This window comes from Rhamphochromis sp. 'chilingali' (assembly GCF_963969265.1).
Source record: "Rhamphochromis sp. 'chilingali' genome assembly, chromosome: 3".
Classification (NCBI taxonomy): domain Eukaryota; kingdom Metazoa; phylum Chordata; class Actinopteri; order Cichliformes; family Cichlidae; genus Rhamphochromis; species Rhamphochromis sp. 'chilingali'.
In genome coordinates, this window is record NC_137931.1 from 1,260,408 (window position 1) to 1,272,733 (window position 12,326).

The 12,326-nt window shown below is 41.3% G+C and overlaps 1 protein-coding gene across 2 annotated transcripts in view; it reads right to left on the reverse strand.

The window, feature by feature from the left end:
* Positions 1-7,319, reverse strand: part of nlgn4xa (neuroligin 4 X-linked a) — a 125,571-nt gene extending 118,252 nt beyond the window's left edge. The window contains exon 1 of one of the 2 annotated variants that reach the window (XM_080877630.1): positions 7,022-7,319. The gene's annotated coding sequence lies outside the window, so the exon portion shown is untranslated. Of the gene's footprint in view, positions 1-4,861; positions 4,969-7,021 lie in introns of those variants that run through there. The other variant, XM_080877631.1, reaches the window with a different exon arrangement.
* Between the last annotated feature and the right edge of the window lie 5,007 nt (positions 7,320-12,326).

Here is a 12,326-nt window from a genome sequence, read left to right on the forward strand (position 1 = left end):
TTTCGGAGGAAAACACGAACACGGTGTACAGTCGAGTCTTAATAGCTTACTTACAACTGGGCTCGTCAGGCACTCTTCTTGGCTGCAGTGGTTATTATTATATTTACATGCTTCCAGCTCCCGTTTTTGCTCGACGACAACTCGTACCTTTCCACTCCCCTTTTTCTCCCTCCTCGCGCTCACAGACACATAACGTGTATGGCAGTCCATTCTCCCTGCAGCACGGACTACACTGCCCATGATGCTACATTCTTTAGAGCTATATCTGTAGCATTCTGCCTGTTAGCTTAGCACAACAACAACAACGAAAAGGCGCTCTCTCACCCAGGAAACACAGAGAGAGAGAGAGCATCACCCTGTAACCATGGCAACCGTAACGCTGCCGCCTGGAACAACAGAACGTAGCTGTCAAACAAAACCCAAACAGTGCTGACCCGCGACAATATGAAACAGGAAAGTACCGCAGTGTAATCCATTTATTTCAACAAAGTAACTGTATCCTGAATACCACCTTTTTAAACGGTAACTGTAACGGAATACAGTTACTCATATTTTGTATTCTAAATACGTAACGGCGGTACATGTATTCCGTTACTCCCCAACACTGTTTGTATATGTATTTTTAACAGTTAGTGCTTTTTTCCCTTTTAAAGCATATATTGTAATACTGCGCTCAATAAACTAATCACCTCTGAGTCCATTTGTGCTTTCTTTCTTGCCAGCCACTTGGCAGCACTTCTGTTCACACAGCTGAGCCATATTTACTCTGATGGATGTTACAGATGAAACTCTGAGTACAGCTTCCAGGTGGGCATCTGGAAGCCCTGACCTGAACTTGCTTTAACAAGCAAGACCTGGAATATCAGCAGCATGCAGCTCGTCAGCTGTCAGGTAACTTACTTCAACTGCAGCGTCAATATCCAAATTCCTCAATCCATATAAGTCATCTCACACTTCTATTGAACTCAACAAAAAAGTACTGGAACATCCATCTTTCTTGAAATTTTCTTCATTTGGCACCGAGTTTTCTTTTAGGTTTTTGAGAGCAACTTTACAAAGCATTCACAAAATTATGTTTAAGTAATGATTTTTAATAATAATTAGTGCTGTCAGCATGGATCTAGTTAAAATGACGTTAACACCATAACTGCATTAAAGTAAATCCTGTTAACGAGTTACCACAGATCAGCCCGTGTGGGCTGCACGGTGTCAACGCGTTAGCACCGTTAGCTCTTTAACGATCCGTGGTAACTCGTTAACGGAGATTTACCGCATTAATGAATTTATCCTCAGCAGCAGAGGTGGCTCTTGGTCCTCATGTCAGACAGTTTCATCGTGGTCTTGATGGTTTCTGCGACTGCACTCGGGGACACATTCAAAGTTTTAGCAATTTTCCGGACTGACTGAGCTTCAGTTCTTAAAGTAATGATGGGCTGTTGTTTCTCTCTACTCCGATTGGTTCTTGTCATAATATGAATTCTAACAGTTGTCAAATAGGGCTGTCAGCTGTGCACCAACCTGACTGCTGCACAACACAACTGATGGTGCCAACGTCATTAAGAAGGCAAGAAACTCCACCAATGAACCCTGACAGGCTCACCTGTGAGGTGAAACCATGTCAGGTGATGACATCATGAAGCTCACTGAGAGAAGGCCGAGGGTTTGCAGCTGTCGACACAGCAGAGGGCGGCTACTGTCAGGAATCTAAATATAAAACATATTTAAAGTTATTCCTCAATTTTTTTCTTTGCTACATAACTCCATATATCTTTCTTCGTGAATTTGATGTGTTCAGTTTGTATCTACAACGTAGAAAATAGTAAAAATAATGAAAAAAACATTAAATGAGAAGGTGTGTCCAAACTTTGACTGGTAGTGTACCTGGTAATGCTGAGCATTCACTTGTTTCAGGTGCTTATAAGAGTCAGGACTGGTGTCAGGCAGGACGGCCTCTTGGCTCTATGGCTCCTACACCTGTACTTTCTTCCTCCCTCAGAGGATTTACCAGACCACCATGGTCTTCCACTACATTGCTCTACAAGTTCCCAAGGGCAATAAAACCTCCACCACAAAAGAGCCATAGTGTTATGTCTTCATCAGCGCATGCAGAAAACTACTGATGGATGAATTAATACAATTTTGGCTTTTCAAGCCACTACGGGTTACTTAACACAGGGAACCCATAAATAAAAACATTATACATGTTTGCATATAAATAATAAGGAAAAAGCAAGTTTCGACTCATTTAAAAGTCTTATTAATGAAAATGATGTGAAATAAGCTATATGCCTTTGAAAATGGGCAAGGGCTTTTATTCACTGTAACATTATATAACTGCATATATTCAACATATATTTAACAGAAGATGTATTGATTTTAGTGAGCAGTTGTTTGGTGTTTGACTACAACCGCAGGCTGTACATCACTGGCTCCTATTATGTTCACGCTGCCTCGCATGGCAGCACAGGAGTCACCAAACAGTAAAAGCATAAATGCAGCAAATGAAATGAAATTGTTACTCATTCTTAACTGAGGGTATATGCTTGTTTTTCTTTTTTTCCCTTGTGTGTGTGTGTGTGTGATAAATTGACAGAGTTTATATTACTTGCAGTAATGGGGCATTTTATGATGTGTGTTTGGGGGATAGGGTGTGTTTGTGTTTTTCAAAAAAGTCCTTCAGATGGCTCGAGCTGAATACAGAGTATGCATCCATAGGTCTCCTTGACAGAAGCACACAGGAGATTGTGAACATTGTTCTGACTCGTAATGATTATATGAGATACGTCTTATGAATATCAATGAAGCCGCAGTCTGTCATTTGCATTTCAATCATCATAAAATGATCCAGTCAGGCACTCTCTACTCCTGTGGCTATCACAGGAAGTTGAACAGACATAAAACAATAGAACTGCAACATACAGTTGCAAGAAAAAGTAAATCTTTTAGAGTTGTCAGGATTTCTGCATTGATTATTAATAAAACTGTTCTGAAATTCATCTAAGTCATAACAACAAAGCACACAATCTGACAAAGCTAATAACACACTTGTTTTTTTCAGAATCTCCACTTTACAGAAACAACCACTGTCTTTCTTGAACATAGTGAGTAATCAGTAATGGATTACAGGCTGGAAAAAGTAAACGTGTCATTTCTCCAGAAGCTACTTGGATCAGCTGACTTTAGAGCAGCGCCACCAAAGAAATCTGTGCTGCCAACATCAAACTGCACACCAACAACAAAATATCACCACAAATTTAAAGGAAAGTGGAGGGAGCATCGGGGTTTGAGGCTGCTTTGGTTGGTAATAAGTGAAGGAACAATGAATGAAAATGCTACCCACAGCTAGCTGCCTCATCTTAGACAGAAGATAACTAGTAGATGTTGCATGAAAGAACAAGACAATAAACGAGCATATCACATGCAGAAAAAAGAGAAAAATACATTTTTAAAGAAAATTCTAAGCTTTTTAATGAAGGCATCCAATAAATCTGAATAATCTGAAATATTTGAAGGATAAATGATCTTAAATCCCTCTTCACTGTAAAAGTGTCTTAAGCAGCAACAGGGAACGTGTGAAAGAGGCCAACGCTCCTAAAACACATGCTATGAAACTTGGGAAATTCCAGCAATCACTCTGATGTGCTAAGGCCAGATGGATGGATGGATGGATGGATGGATGGATGGATGGATGGATGGATGGATGGATGGATAGATAGATAGATAGATAGCATGTCTGTTTTGCATTTTCCATCTCGCCTACTAACATTGGTTTTAAACCAGAGAAAGAAACTCAGATATGCTGTGATGTGAAGAATGTCTCTATTTTCTCCTTCTTATGTTACACAAACATGATGAGTGACTCAAGTTGTTAGCTTCTTAAATATGTGTTTTCCTGAAGTATCCTTTACCAGGACGATGACGTTTACACCTGTGCTCTTCATCTCAAAAGTCATTTCGATATAGTTCAGAGATTTCATAGCATTTCATATAAATGACATAAAATGTTTGTGCTGATCAATAACTATTGACTGTGAGCTCTTTGCATCAATATGACTGCTTAGCACTAGAAGCACCCGGAGGCTAACTCTGATCCCTTGGCGAGTCAAATAACTTCATCATCTCGTTTTTCATAACTTGTCTGAAGATTGGTTTAATCATCACAGGGTGATTTTTGAAGTGTGTGGGATCTCGATGCGCGGCCACCGTATCCTAGAGAAAGCAGACTAATCATTTTAATTTTGTAAAGAAACATTTCTCAGGGAAAAAGAACCCAATCTGATTTTTTATCAGCTTGTAATCGACAACATTAACTTTTAATTTCTTCTTCCTGATAAAGGCAGGCCCTTGCAACGGGGTGCAATGGTATAAATAGCAAGGAGGCTGCACTTTGCAAGAAGTCTTGTAATGGTAGCATAACAATGCTGGGACTTTCTTCACAGCCAAGCCACTTAAGGGCCTGATGTCTGATTTTTTACATTAACTGTGGGTAACTCCCTCTAATTCTGCCAATTTATGGACACATTGATAGAAAATGTGCATAAAGGGGTCAAGATGTTTACAAGAAAGTATTCATACTTACTAGCAACCATGTTGCTAGCAGGTTGCCATAGACCTAAACGTTTCCATACAGTACTCTACTAAAAACACACACCCCATGTGCCAAGTAATTCCTGTTCCAGTTTAGCAGCAATGTGAGAAAGTACCCCAATTATGTAACCAATCTAACGTAAACATAACCTGCAAATGTCAGGGAGAAGACCACCTGCTTTGAGCAGCATGTGAAAATGCACTGACACTTTGTGTTTGCCAGGCTCATCCCATCAGGTGTCATTTACGGATTTTAGCCAAAGTCAAGTCTTACCTTTGCAGGAACGATCTAGAAAGAGTGGTCCATGCTTTTATTACTTCACGGCTGGACTACTGTAATTCCCTCTATGCTGGCCTAGATCGTTCCTGTCTACATCGCCTTCAACTGGTGCAGAACGCTGCCGCTCGCCTGTTGACCGGTTCAAAAAAAAGAGACCACATCACTCCGGTTCTTTGCTCTCTCCACTGGCTCCCAGTTGCTTTTAGGATTGATTTTAAAATCTTACTGCTGGCTTTTAAGGTTTTAAATGGCACTGCACCTTCTTACCTGTCAGAACTCCTTAGTACTTATCGCCCCAGGAGATCTTTGAGGTCAGCCGATCTGATGCTTTTAGATGTTCCCAGGTATAAATTAAAGACAAAGGGAGAGAGGGCGTTTGCTGTGGCTGCACCCAGACTGTGGAACAGTTTACCTCCTCACGTCAGATTCTCCAAAAGCCTAGAAACTTTTAAAACTGCTCTTAAAACTCACCTCTTTTCATTGGCTTTTAGAAAGGTTTAATTAATTTGTTTATTTATTTTTTATTTGATCAGCGAGGTGTTTTACGAAATTGTGTTCTATTGTATTTTTATCTGTATTTACTGTACAGCACTTTGGTCAGCCTTGGTTGTTTTTAAATGTGCTCTATAAATAAACTTGACTTGACTTGACTTGACAAAACATGAACTACCCACAGAAGCCATTGTGGGGTAAACTCACACTCCACACCCTCACATGTGTGGTAACATGGTGGCAGAACAACCACTGGCTAAGCATGAGTCGGGTCCATCTCTGTTTGCTTATTCTACCATCACAGAGGAGCCGGCCCTTTGCATTGGCCCCTGTGGACACCAGTGACACAATGAACTAAAAGTTAAGGTAGGCCCAAGCGCGTAGCTCATGCCATCAACATGCAACAGTAAAAACATTCTCTAAGAGAGATGATGCTTTCAAGCACCCTTCTTTGAACATGAGAGAGAGTTACCCCCCCCCCCCCCCCCCACACACACACACATCAGAATGAATCAAAGCTTTGCTAAACTCAAGTCTTGGTGTTTGAAGAATGTATTTCTTTAGAGAATCATATGATTATCAATAATAATCAATAATACTCCTGCAGCGGCTTTCAAATGCAAAACATATGTTTCACCTGATGTTCACACATCACATCTATTTTCTGGGTGTGTCTATGTTTTTATGGTCCCTTTTGCACCAAGTTCACCACTCCATTGTGCGTTCATGAATGACAACACATACAAGGTCATCCGTTTTTAAACCAGCAGCCTGTGTGGAACTGCAATCTGCTGCTGTTACGGAGCCAGTGTGAATGCCACAGATCCATTGAAACCACAGCATTAGCAGCGATGAAGCTGTAAATATCCACGCAAGAGACAAACCCCACTCAACCTTCCACTCTAACCGCCTTTTTTCCTGTTTTTTTCCTCCCTTTTTCTCAAAATCCACGTACAGATATCCACACCACCATCTTGTGGATGCTTCGATAGAGACGCACGCAGAGAAGTCCTGCTGGAAGATGCCCGTCTTTGTTGCATCCCATACACACAAGAGTTGTGGAAAAACGCGAGTGTGTGGCGTGTTGAAACGTTTTGCCACCTAGAGGGAAAAACGTTTTTAAGCTGGTGGAATACATCCGCCTATCGTGTCGGCGTTGTCGCAATAAAGGTAACCGAGCTGTTCAACGGGCGCAGAGTTTGGTTTAAGACACGATTCCAAGTCTGCGTGTCTACACAGAAATACACAAATAAACAAAAAGTGCAGTTCGGGATTTGAGATGTATGTTTATCATCTTCTGCATCAACCGACATCTTTACTGCAGCAAATCGTTTCTCTAATCAACACGTTCACGTGAACTGGAGTCTAATGAAAGTGCGCAAGAACAAGCCTGTCGTGCTGCGGGGTTTTCAGGTGAAAACATCGCCATGCCAGACTCCTAACAGTTTTTCCAACTGTAAAAAGGAAAAGCCTGATTCTATTAAGGTTACCAGTGTCTGGAAGAATCCCCTTTGGACTGTGCTATGTTGCGAGACAGCAGAGGAGGGGGTCAGCCCATGGAAACGCACAGACCTTCTCCCCTTCTCTATAAATCTACACTGTTATTTCTCGCTCGGGAAAGCTGTGAGGCTCGCCATGACATCCCGCCGGCAGCGCACTTACCTCAGCCTGTATCACCACCGTCTGACTTAAATGTAAGTCCCGACTTCAGGCGAAATACACACCACATAAGAAAAACGCAATAAAGTCCACGTCCAACCCGCTGCTCTGCAAATCCAAAGTAAGACGCGCAGTCTTTGCGCTCTGAACACAGTTAACTGTACGTCCAGCATGTGTCTTTGAGACAGACTGAGTGTGTGTGTGTGTGTGTGTGTGTGGTATGGGAGAATAGAGATGCGGCTTTATCAGCACAGAAGATGTTTCAATGAGTCACTGCAGAGGCACTGGAAACGGTGCTGAATCTAATTGCTCTCGCAGACCGAGTGTATTGCGCGGACAAGATTAGTGATAGAGAAACCAGGTCTCTCTCTCTCTCTCTCGCTTGCCATTGGACTACACCGACTGAAATATACTAAGCCTGCAGCCAATGGATTGCCGCATTCTCTCCATCACCCTTAACCAGCCGCTGAGTTGTGGCAGCTCTGGCATGGAGCATGGCACCAGCTACTCTTCAAACCCGGTTCTGGGTGCTAACATCACTGCACAATAGCTCACAATCACAAGGCAGGCTTTGCACTCATGCAAATGAAAAACTTTGTCTTCCTATTCTTGTCATAGTTTAGGATAATCTGACAGGTTAGCACTGTCAGATTATCCTAAACTTCACTGTCCACTTTTAAATCACGTCTTAAATCCCGCTTTTGGCTTTTAACCTCAGTGAGACTCAGTTTCTCTTGTAATGAAATTAGTTATTTAATTAATTATTTTACTTTTGCTTTTATTTATATCTTATGTAATTTTATTATATAGTTCCAATGTACAGCACTTTGTGTCAGCTGCGGTTGTTCATATATATATGTGTGTGTGTGTGTGTATATATATATACATATATACATGTAAGCGCCAGACGTCTGCTTTATATTTTTATTTACGATTGAGTTCATGTTTGTTTTATAATTCATAGATTCATTACATAGGTCATCTTTTCAGGATTAATAAATGTGAAAATATATGTGTTTACATAAAGTAATTTTAAGTCACTGTTTTGGGATTGGAACCTAAAAGGGGGTACCTCTCACTTTAAGTATGTAAGTGCAATAGTAGCATAAAACCCTGTGTGAGAGGGAAGGGGAGGAGCATGGACAGAGAGGTTAGGAGTCTCACGGTTTTCTGACCGTGTGCACAGCTAGTTCTGGATAACTGCTATTTTTTGGAACTGTCATGCCTTTTAGGAAGGAGTTCATTGTCACATCTTCAGTTTGTAATAAATAAACAGTCTTCAAATCAAAATGCAACTGGAAGCATTTCTTTTGGAAACCAGGAACACGCGTCAGCCATAGACTCTTCTTTTTTGAACTTGGTTTATTGGAAATTACCCTACATTTAGTCAGAAAACCCCTCTTGCTCCTTTTTTGGGAAAAGGAATACTGAAAAGGATCATGTTTAGCAACGCCGTGCACTGTGGATTGAAGGTAATAGCCTACTTGGAGGAAGAATCACGGTAAGCAGTGAAAACAAGCTTTGCTACTGTGGAAATTTGTCATAATGCATGAGAGTGATGAAGAACTAGTGTGTGGAAAAAGAGAATCAAAAATGACAGAAAAGGCTGTCGAGGAAAAGCTGCAGAGGTTGACCCAGTCTAGAAAGGCTAAGCTAGGCCACCTAACTAGCCAAGCTAATCAGCTCGAACGGCTAATGGAAGATGATGCTAACGTGAATGCTGTTAAGCAGAAATTGCGTTTAGACTACCAAGATTCATTTGGAGAACTGTGTAAGATAAATGATAGTTTGAGAGTATTAATGCATGAGGAAGAATTTGAAAAGGACCAAAGTGCTTGGTATGAACCTAATGCTAGTCGTATTCGTGGATTTATGCAACATGTGGAAACGTGGGTTAAAGCAGCTGAGGAGCGCACAGAACAAGCTAAACAGTGTGATGCAGACATCCAGCCTTCCGACAGTGTTTCTGTGATGTCCGCTGCATTAAGCAGTAAAAGCAGGAAGCGCAGGTCAGCCGTTGGGAGCCAAGTGTCCACTGCTTCCTCAGTACGCCTCAAAGCTGAAATGGAGAGGGCCACATTGCTCGCACAAGCAACTGCTCTCAAACAAAAACAAGAGCTTGAACGACAGGAAACTGAGTTGAAAGCAAAAAGAGAGCAGCTAGATCTGCAAACTGCTATTGCCGCCTCTGATGCTAAATTAAAGGTATTAGAGAGTTTTGAAAATGAGCGCTCGTCACATGTGAGTCCTGCATACCCAACGACTATTGATTCTGGATTCATACCATTACCTGTAAGTCAAACTCCAGTCACCAACACAGAAAATGGATATGGGGAATTCATGCCTTTACAAAATCACCCTATTGGTACGCAGCAGTCTAGAGTGGATTTTGCAGCAGATGAACAAGCAGTTGAAACGCTCTGTACTGTTATGACACGTCAGAATAATATAACTGAGCTGATGGTGAAACAACAAAAAATGATGACATTGCCACCTTTAGACATCCCTACCTTTAGTGGTGATCCTCTAGATTACAATACATTTGTAAGCGCCTTTGAGCACGGAGTAGAGTCTCGCACTGAAAGTCCTAAGGACCGCCTCTACTTCTTAGAGCAGTTCACTAATGGACAGCCGAAAGAGCTAATAAAGAGCTGCCTTCATATGAAGCCAGATGTAGGCTATCACAAGGCTAAACAGCTCCTTAAAGAGCATTTTGGAAATGACTACAAAGTTGCTGTAGCCTACATGAACAAGGTCTCAAACTGGGCACCTATCAAGCCAGAAGATGCAGAAGCTTTAAATGCGTTTTCACTCTTTCTGACAGCTTGCTGTAACACCATGGCTGAAGTGAGTTACATGGAGGAACTTGATAACGTCGCAAGCTTGAAAGCCATTGTAGCAAAACTTCCATACAAGTTACGTGAAAGGTGGAGATCTGTTGTGTGTGGTATGCAAGAGCGAGGCGACAGAAGAGTCAAGTTCAAGGATTTGGTGGAGTTTATTAACCCTTTAAGACCTACCATAGAACCAAGTCCGCCAGAGCTTATATTATATTTTTACATGCTGTGGAGCCATTTTTGGGAGCATTTCAAGTTGCTATACATCAATACAACCATTATAGCCCAGATTTTAATAATATGTATTCATTAAGTGCATAGTAATTACATAAATTGCAAAAAAGTGCAATAAACTACAAAAAAATTGAAAATCGTTTTTGATTTTTTAACATATATTTGTAGTTAGAGAAATTTAAGAGTCTTATCCCTCAAAACTGTAAATACAAAAAAGTTGCACAAAATAGTTTCCCACCACAGGAAATTTATTTTGAGTGTCTTCATAGTTTTATTTTTGAAATACACCAATTTTTATACACTGCAGGAAAAATGAAAATAAATATTATACTGCAAATTTGCAAAAAAGCAGCATATGCATCAAAATAAACTATTTCCAGCAGTGCAATATGAGTCCTCAGCATCCCAGAAACCACACAGAAAGTCATAAAGTCAAAGATAACTTTTAAAAAGAGCAGTATAGGCCCTGAGGCCCTGATCGCAAAAAAGACTACATTTCCGCGAAAATGACGTCACTTCCGGTTTCGGGCAGGTAATGGCGGAAATGCAAAAGTTCGCGCTGACGTCTATTCCAACGTAGGAAGTGTTTTGAACAGCTGATCAGATCGGTAAAGCGTGTTTCTGGAATATTATGTTTTTGTTCCTGCAAGCGCTTTTTATGCAGTTTTTGCAAAGCTTTATGTGGAAGGAAACCGTGACCTAGGACAAGCTGATGGCATCAGATGTAAGTACAACTCCTCCGGTTTCATATGCAAAAAAAATTTTTGCGCTAGCTTACGTGGTTGCAGTGCTACTGGGATTTAAAAATAGTTACGCATAACAGAGCGTTCCCGCTCCGATCGGCTCTAAAGGGTTAATAAACAAGCCAAAATTGCACTTCACCCTGTTTTTGGTGACATAAAGGATAGCACCACTGCTAAACCATTCACCATTAAACAAAACAGTAACAAGGATCAGAAAAGGGTTGTAATGAAGAAGTCATTCACCACCAGTGCCATACCATTGGACATGCAGGAGAAAGACACAAAGCCAATGGAAAACACAAATTATGTGAAACCCACTCCACAGGCATGTCTGTTCTGTAACGGTGGGCACATCATAGACCTGTGTGGTAAGTTTAAGGGCAAGCCACACAATGAAAAGTTGGAATTTTTGAAAGGCAAAGGACTGTGTTTTAGCTGTTTGAAGCGAGGTCACATGAGCAAACTTTGTAAGAGAAAGGTGAGCTGTGAGGTATGTTCTCTTGCTCATCATACATTGTTGCATATTAAGAAAAGGGACACAGACGCTGACACAGAGAAGAAAACTAAGAACAGTGAAAGTCAAACGATCTTAAGTGCCTTTGTCTGTGCAGAGTCTGAGGATTGTGGGCCAACTGGGGCCGGGGAAGATAACTGCACACTTGCAATAGTTCCTGTACAGGTCAAAGCCAAAAAGGGAAGTGTAGTAGTGCAGACTTACGCCTTCTTGGACCCAGGAAGCTCTGCCACATTCTGTACAGAGACATTAATGGACAAATTGAAGATCACTGGAAGGAAAACTGACATACTACTGAAAACTATGAATGAAGAGAAACCTGTCTGTACTCATGTAGTGTCAGGCTTGGAGGTCAGTAGTTTATCTGGTGACGACTTTATTGATCTGCCAGATGTCTTCACACAAAGGACAATACCTGTAGGAAAAGAAAACATACCCCTACAGAAGGATCTCGAAAAGTGGCCTTACCTTAAAGAAGTAAAACTGCCTCGAATTGAGACTGACATTGGATTGCTCATCGGAGCAAATGTACCTAAAGCAATGGAGCCATGGGAGGTTGTAAGCAGTGTAGGTAATGGACCGTATGCTGTAAGAACCAAGCTAGGTTGGACTGTGAATGGACCTTTGAGAGAAACTGGCTGTCATGCAGACAAGAGAAACCCAGCCAAGGCTAATGCAAACCGCATATCAGTGAGCCGTTTAGAGAACCTGTGGCTTCAACAGTTCATGGTGGATTTTCCAGAGGGAGGAAAACATGATGAAGTGGAAATGTCAAGAGAGGACCATCAGTTTATGGGCATGGCCATGGAATCTGCAAAACTGATGGATGGCCACTATACAATATGTCTACCTCTGAAGAACAGATTGGTCAACATGCCAAATAATCGCTCAGTCGCTGAACAACGAGCACGTAACTTGAGGCTTAAATTTCTCAGGAATGACTGCTTCCGACAAGAGTACACAGACTTCATGGAAGACCT